The sequence below is a fragment of the Lactuca serriola genome, chromosome 3, assembly GCF_051521515.1.
Source record: "Lactuca serriola cultivar US96UC23 chromosome 3, Lser_US96UC23_V15, whole genome shotgun sequence".
NCBI lineage: Eukaryota > Viridiplantae > Streptophyta > Magnoliopsida > Asterales > Asteraceae > Lactuca > Lactuca serriola.
The window spans coordinates 91,673,079-91,680,697 of NC_136410.1; positions in this window are offsets into that span (position 1 = coordinate 91,673,079).

Genomic DNA, 7,619 nt, shown 5'->3' on the forward strand with positions numbered 1-7,619 from the left:
TTCGTCGGGGTGTTCGCGTGGTAGCCCATAAACTTGACGGGAGTGGACCGAAAGATCATTGAACACAGTTTAAACATCCTACCACGCAATGCTCCGATAAAGAAAAAAAATAGGGGGCAGGCAAGCGATAGAAACAAGGCAAGGAATGATGAAGTCTCGAAACTTTTGGAAGTAGGCGCCCTTCGGGAAGAAATGTTACATACATATTTTGAAAATCTGGTAATGGTAAAGAAACACGATGGATCGTGGCGGATGTGCATCGACTATTCCGACCTAAATAATGCATGCCCAAAAGATGTAACAACCCGGAATTTCAGGTATTGTTATATTTATGATTTTGGGTGTTTTAAGAGAGGACTCGGCGAGTTGGAGCCTAGACTCGCCGAGTAGGATCGCGGAATTGGTCGCGGGTTCGCGACTGGACTCGACGAGTCCGGATATGGACTCGGTGAGTCTGCGCTGTTTAGCGAAAACCCTAACCGTTCAGGTTTGGGACATATATAAGGGACCTTATGGCCGTCATTGTTCACCCTAGTCCTCTGAGAGAAACCCTAATTTGATTGTGAGCACCTAGAGCAAAATAGAAGACCATTATTGATCTTGGAAGTGTTATTGTGCAAAAAGGAGGAGGCTTGGTTAAGGGAACAACAAGAGAAGCCACGTTCTGAGGATTGGGGACACAGAGAGCACGTTATTCAGGTAATATTTCGAGTTGCATCCTTCTATGTTGATGTATATACGGATTTAGGTTTTATTGAACCCTTTTGTGGCTAGATTGAGTGTTACCTTAGTCCCCCAAACGATTGGAACCCTGTATTGGGATCTTTAGAAGTCCAGAATGTCCCATGCCTGAGAATTTCGGGAATCAATGGAGGTTTTGGATTGGAATCCTTATGCCTTAGGTCAAAATGTAAATTATGAGTCATGGGGTGTATTATGAGCACCGAAATGAGGACCTTACGTGATGAATCAGTCTAGGAAGGCCAGACCTATGAATGGTCGGAGCAGTTCTGACCTTAGAAAGCAGTTTGAGCGGTTGCACGGCATGGACTCGCCGAGTCCGATGAACAGACTCGACGAGTAGCTTGAAGATTAACTGGGACTCGTCGAGTTGTTCTTCAGACTCGGCGAGTTGAGTCGGGGTGGCCCCGCGATTCTTCCAGGAGAAACTCGTCGAGTCAAGGAGGATACTCGACGAGTAGAAAGGGGATCTTAGAGAATTGGTGAGGACGTCTAGACTCGCCGAGTCGCCCTAGCACTCGCCGAGTCAGGTCAAGTTGACCGTTGACCGTTGACCAGAGTTGACCTATGTTTGACCTCTTAGGGATAGTCAAACTTAGAAGATAAAAGTGTTAATAAGAGATGTATGATGTTATAGGGAGATTGTAGCTCGGCGGATCGAGTACGAGTGACTTCGGGATTTGTTAGCTTTCGACATTCACGAGGTGAGTCTTCTCACTATACTGTACCCGGAAGGGTTTGACTGTGTGACCGGAAGGTCGGATATGATATGTGATATACGTGCTATATGTGATAAGTTAATTGTTATGCGTGCTATGTATGTTTATGTGGGCCGGAAGGCAATATGTTATGGGCCGGAAGGAGATTATGTTATGGGCCGGAAGGCGTTGTGTTGTGGACCGGAAGGTCGGCGTGGGTAGGACCAGAAGGTTTACCCAGCAGGGACGGAAGTCCCCTGAGACACATGGACCGGAAGGTCAGGGCCTGGAAAGGCGTATGTGCGTAAGTTGTATATTGGGGAACTCACTAAGCATTTATGCTTACAGTTGTTATGTATGTGTTTCAGGTATTAGCAAGGACCGTGGGAAGGCGCCGGCGTGATCTGTACACACTGAAAGATGTTTTGTGATATTGGGATTTAGATGACTTGTATTTTGATATGACACTTGAAATGTTTATGCCTTGTTTGAATGAAAATAACTTATTTTGAAATGAAAAATTTGTTTGAAAATTTACGGTGTTACAAATTGGTATCAGAGCCTTGGTTTGAGGGATTTGGGTGCACCTTCGGGCGTAACTGAACTCAAACCGAGGATTTGAGGAAAACTTTTAAAAATAAAGGCATAAACTTTTATAAATGATTTTGTGGTAAACAAGAAAGAAGCAGTGTGTACGATCAGTCAGCGCCCGAACGGTAAAAACCCCCAAAATACCTTACAATGTTATGTTATGAGATAAGTTATGATATGAACTGTTATGCATGCTAGAAGACTAGGTATTCATGATAGGACTAGAGTGGCCTGATTTGTGATGCCTTAGTCTAGGGAAGTTTGCCGATACGAGATGCTTGATAGCGTGCAGGTAGATAGTGCATATCAAAAGTAGAGTACTCACTATCCGGGGTTTGGGGAGGAAGATTTGGGATGAATGCTGATTCGGTGTGGTCGGTAGTATTGGGCCCGTACTACCGAAGACACCGGGTCAATGGGAGACCCAAGTAAGAATCCCTGGATATCAGAGACTGAGTAGGGTTGCGTTATCGAGTGTGATTATACTCGATGTAGTCTCTGATAGTTTTATATTGTATTTCAGAGACATCATGGTTAGACCACGCCACGGAGCGAGTTCGAGCGGTATGAGTGACTAGGAGATTCGTCAGATGATTCATGAGGAGGTGGCTGCAGCGATCCGGGCTGAGATTCCGGAGATGTTTGGGTCTATTAAGACCACCTTGATGGAGACTTTTGAGGAGCGGTACGCCGCATTGACTGAGGCTACAGCCGCTGCAGCTACCGCATCTGTGGCCGCTGCCAGGCCACAAGGGGGTGACTCGTTGCTGTTTCGGGAGTTCAGCAACATGAAGCCACCTGAGTTTGATGGGACGCAGGATCCGATTGCTGCGATGAGGTGGATCACTGATATTGAGGGGTGCTTCTACACTTGTTCATGTCCGGAGCATCTGAGGGTACGGTTCGCTTTGAACCAGCTCCGTCTGGGAGCAAAGGATTGGTGGAAGTTCGTGACGGCGAACTTCACTTTGGCAGAGATTTCGGCAGTGACATGGGAGGGGTTTACCTCTATGTTCAGAGACGAGTACGCTCCCCCGGTGGAGAAGGAACAACTGGTTCAGGAGTTCTTGACCCTCAAGCAGGGTACTGATTCGGTTGCGGTGATCACGCGGAAGTTTCATGAGAGGGCGATGTTCTGCCCCGAGCTGGTGTCCACAGAGCAGGATCGGATGAGCCGGTACTTGGGTGTTTTGAGGAGGGATATTCGGGAGTTTGTGTCAAACTCCACTTATCATACCTTTGCTGAGCTTCAGGCGAATGCCACGAAGCGCGAGATTGAGTTGGAGACCCAGGCCAGGGAGGAGGCCGAGTCTCAGCAGGTGGACCGGCGGCCGGCTTAGTCTCAGCCGGCAGCCAAGCGGACTAAGTCTGCCGATTCGAGGACGGGAGGTCCGAAGGGCCGTACTTGCGGAAAGTGCGGCAAGGGTCATGATGGGGCATGTCGATCTGGTGCTTGCTACAAGTGTGGCAAGGAGGGGCACATTGCTAGGGAATGCCCCAAGGGGTTTACGGTTTGCTTTCATTGCAACCAGACAGGCCATCGGAAGGCCGAGTGCCCCCAGCTTCTTCAGGGATCTGCACCTACTACCAGGGCTACTGAGACTCGACCGGTGAAGGCCGAGGCCCCGAGGGCTCGTAGGAGAGCCTTTCAGCTGACTGCGGAGGAGGTCCGCGCTGCGCCCGATGTTGTGACAGGTATGCTTTATTTCATGTATTTATTTTGATGTCGAGATGTTATGCTTATGTTAGGATATGCGTAGGTACTTTCCTTGTGAACTCTGTGCCTGCTCTAGTATTATTTGACTCGGGTGCGAGTCGGTCCTTTGTATCTTTGGCTTTTAGTCAGCATATCAGCGTTAGTCGTGAGTCGTTGAGTCGGCCTCTGAGAGTTTCTATAGCTGACGAGAGAGTGATTTGTGCCACGGAGGTTCTCCGGGGATGTGTGTTAGAGATTTTTGGGGTCTAGTTTCCGATTGATCTGATTCCTATTGCGATGGGTGATGTCTGTGTCATTGTGGGCATGGACTGGTTGAGCCGATTCGGCGCCGTCATCGACTGTGAGCGTCAGCTGGTGACTATACGAGACCCTAGTGGGGGAGTTCTTTCGGTGTACGGCGAGGGTACCCGTTCGAGATCAGCTTTTTGTTCGGCCGCTAGGGCAAGGCAGTGTCTACAGCAGGGCTGTAAGGGTTTTGTGGCGTATGTGATGGATACGCGGGAGGTTTCCGAGAGACCAAGATCAGTTGAGGAGGTCCCAGTGGTGCGTGAGTTTCCAGATGTTTTCCCCGAGGAGCTGCCGGGAGTACCTCCTGTGAGGCAAGTAGAGTTCGGTATCGATCTGGTTCCGGGGGCCGCGCCTATCGCTAAGGTGCCTTATCGTCTTGCACCTCCAGAGATGCAAGAGTTTTCCTCGCAGCTTCAGGAGTTGCTGGGGAAGGGATTCATTCGGCCGAGCAGCTCGCCGTGGGGAGCACCTATTCTGTTCGTCAAGAAGAAGGATGGTTCACACCGGATGTGCATTGATTACCGGGAGTTGAACAAGTTGACGGTCAAGAACCGTTACCCATTACCGAGGATCGATGATTTATTCGGTCAGTTACAGGGAGCATCTTGGTTTTCCAAGATCGATCTGAGGTCGGGGTACCATCAGGTGAGAGTGCGGATGAGGACGTCCAGAAGACAGCGTTTAGGACGCGATATGGGCATTATGAGTTTGTGGTGATGCCTTTCGGGCTCACCAACGCCCCGGCTGTGTTCATGGATCTTATGAACAGGGTATGCAGGCCGATGTTGGATCGGTCAGTGATTGTATTTATCGATGATATTCTAGTGTATTCGAGATCTAGAGAGCAGCATGAAGAACATTTGAGGGAGGTCCTTGGGGTTTTGAGATCGGAGAAGCTTTATGAAAAGTTCTCCAAGTGTGACTTCTGGTTGCGGGAGGTCCAATTCCTAGGACATGTTGTTAATCAGGAAGGGATATTGGTCGATCCGGCCAAGGTTGAGGCGGTGATGAGTTGGGAGGTGCCGAAGTCACCTTCTGAGATCAGGAGTTTCCTTGGATTAGCAGGGTATTATCGGAGATTCATTAAGGATTTCTCCAAGATCGCAGTGCCGCTCACCAGATTGACCCGGAAGGGTGTTGCATTCTCATGGGGTCCCGAGCAGCAGACCTCCTTTGAAACACTTCGCCAAAGGTTGTGCGAAGCCCCGGTATTAGCTCTCCCGGAAGGGATGGAGGATTTTGTAGTATATTGCGATGCATCGATCTCGGGGCTGGGTGCAGTGTTGATGCAGAGGGGTCATGTAATAGCATATGCATCGAGGCAGCTGAAGCCTCACGAGTCGAGATACCCCACACACGATTTAGAGTTGGGGGCAGTAGTGTTCGCTCTCAAGATTTGGCGTCACTACTTGTATGGGGTTCGATGTACGATATACACGGACCATAAGAGCTTGAAGTATTTGATGGATCAGCCCAACCTAAATATGCGTCAGAGGAGGTGGTTGGATGTGGTCAAGGATTATGATTGTGAGATCCTGTACCACCCAGGCAAGGCTAATGTGGTAGCCGATGCATTGAGCCGCAGGGCGGAGAGCACTCCACTGCGAGATGTATGTTTGAGATTGACTGTGATAGCTCCAGTATTGGATGCTATTCGTGGGGCACAGGCCGAGGCTGTGCGACCAGAGATGCAGAAGAGAGAGCGGGTCGTTGGGTTGGTTTCAGAGTTCGTTCGGGATGGACGAGGGCTTATGACGTTTCAGGGTCGGATTTGGGTACCGTTCGTGGGCGGTACGCGTAATACTTTGATGGAAGAGGCTCATCGGTCGAAGTTTTCAATCCATCCGGGGGCTACGAAGATGTATTTGGATTTGAGGAAAGAGTATTGGTGGCCCTGTATGAAGAGGGACGTCGCATGGTTCGTGGAGAGGTGCTTGACCTGCCGTAGGGTTAAGGCCGAGCACCAGAGACCGCATGGCAAGTTGCAGCCATTGGATGTTCCCGAATGGAAGTGGGAACAGATCACTATGGATTTCATCACCAAATTGCCGAGAACTGTCAGAGGAGTCGATGCAATTTGGGTGATTGTGGATAGGTTGACGAAGAGCGCTCACTTCCTTGCCATCAGTGAGAGTTCTTCAGCGGAGAAGTTGGCGGAGATATATGTGAGAGAAGTGGTATCTCGGCATGGGGTGCCGATCTCGATTGTTTCAGACCGTGATGTGCGCTTCACTTCCAGATTCTGGAAGAAATTCCATGAGGAGCTGGGTACTAAATTGCATTTTAGTACTGCATACCATCCCCAGACAGACGGTCAGAGCGAGCGAACGATTCAGACGCTGGAGGACATGCTTCGAGCGTGTGTGTTAGATTTTGGGGGTAGCTGGGATGCGTATTTACCCTTGGCGGAGTTTTCCTACAACAACAGCCATCATTCGAGCATTGGTATGCCACCCTTTGAGCTGTTGTATGGTAGGAGGTGTCGGACCCCCATTTGCTGGGGAGAGGTGGGTCAGAGAGTGATGGGCAGTACAGAGATCGTGCTTCAGACGACAGAGCAGATTCAGCAGGTTAGACAGAGGTTATTGACCGCCCAGAGCCGACAGAAGAGTTATGCAGACAGACGCCGATCCGAGCTTGAGTTTCAAGTCGGTGACTTCGTTCTCCTAAAGGTCTCTCATTTGAAAGGAGTGATTCAATTTAGGAAGAGGGGCAAGTTGGGACCCCGATATATTGGGCCATTTCGTGTGATTGCAAGGATAGGCCGGGTAGCCTATCGTTTGGAGTTGCCAGCAGAGTTGGGGCAGATCCACGACACTTTTCATGTGTCGCAATTGAGAAAGTGTATAGCCGATGAGTCGGCAGTAGTTCCATTAGAGGACATTCAGGTGGATGCAAGCCTGAATTATGCCGAGAGACCAGTGGCCATCAGAGATCGGAAGATCAAGATTCTGAGGAATAAGGAGATACCTCTAGTGTTAGTGCAGTGGCAGCACCGGAAGGGATCGGAAATGACTTGGGAGCTGGAGCGTGAGATGCGGGAGCAACATCCGGAGCTATTTTCAGAGTGAGACTTCGAGGGCGAAGTCTAGTCCTAGTGGGGGAGAATTGTAACAGCCCGGAATTTCAGGTATTGTTATATTTATGATTTTGGGTGTTTTAAGAGAGGACTCGGCGAGTTGGAGCCTAGACTCGCCGAGTAGGATCGCAGAACTGGTCGCGGGTTCGCGACTGGACTCGACGAGTCCGGATATGGACTCGGCGAGTCTGCGCTGTTTAGCGAAAACCCTAACCGTTCAGGTTTGGGACGTATATAAGGGACCTTATGGCCGTCATTTTTCACCCTAGTCCTCTGAGAGAAACCCTAATTCGATTGTGAGCACCTAGAGCAAAATAGAAGACCATTATTGATCTTGGAAGTGTTATTATGCAAAAAGGAGGAGGCTTGGTTAAGGGAACAACAAGAGAAGCCACGTTCTGAGGATTGGGGACACAGAGAGCACGTTATTCAGGTAATATTTCGAGTTGCATCCTTCTATGTTGATGTATATATGGATTTAGGGTTTATTGAACCCTTTTGTGGC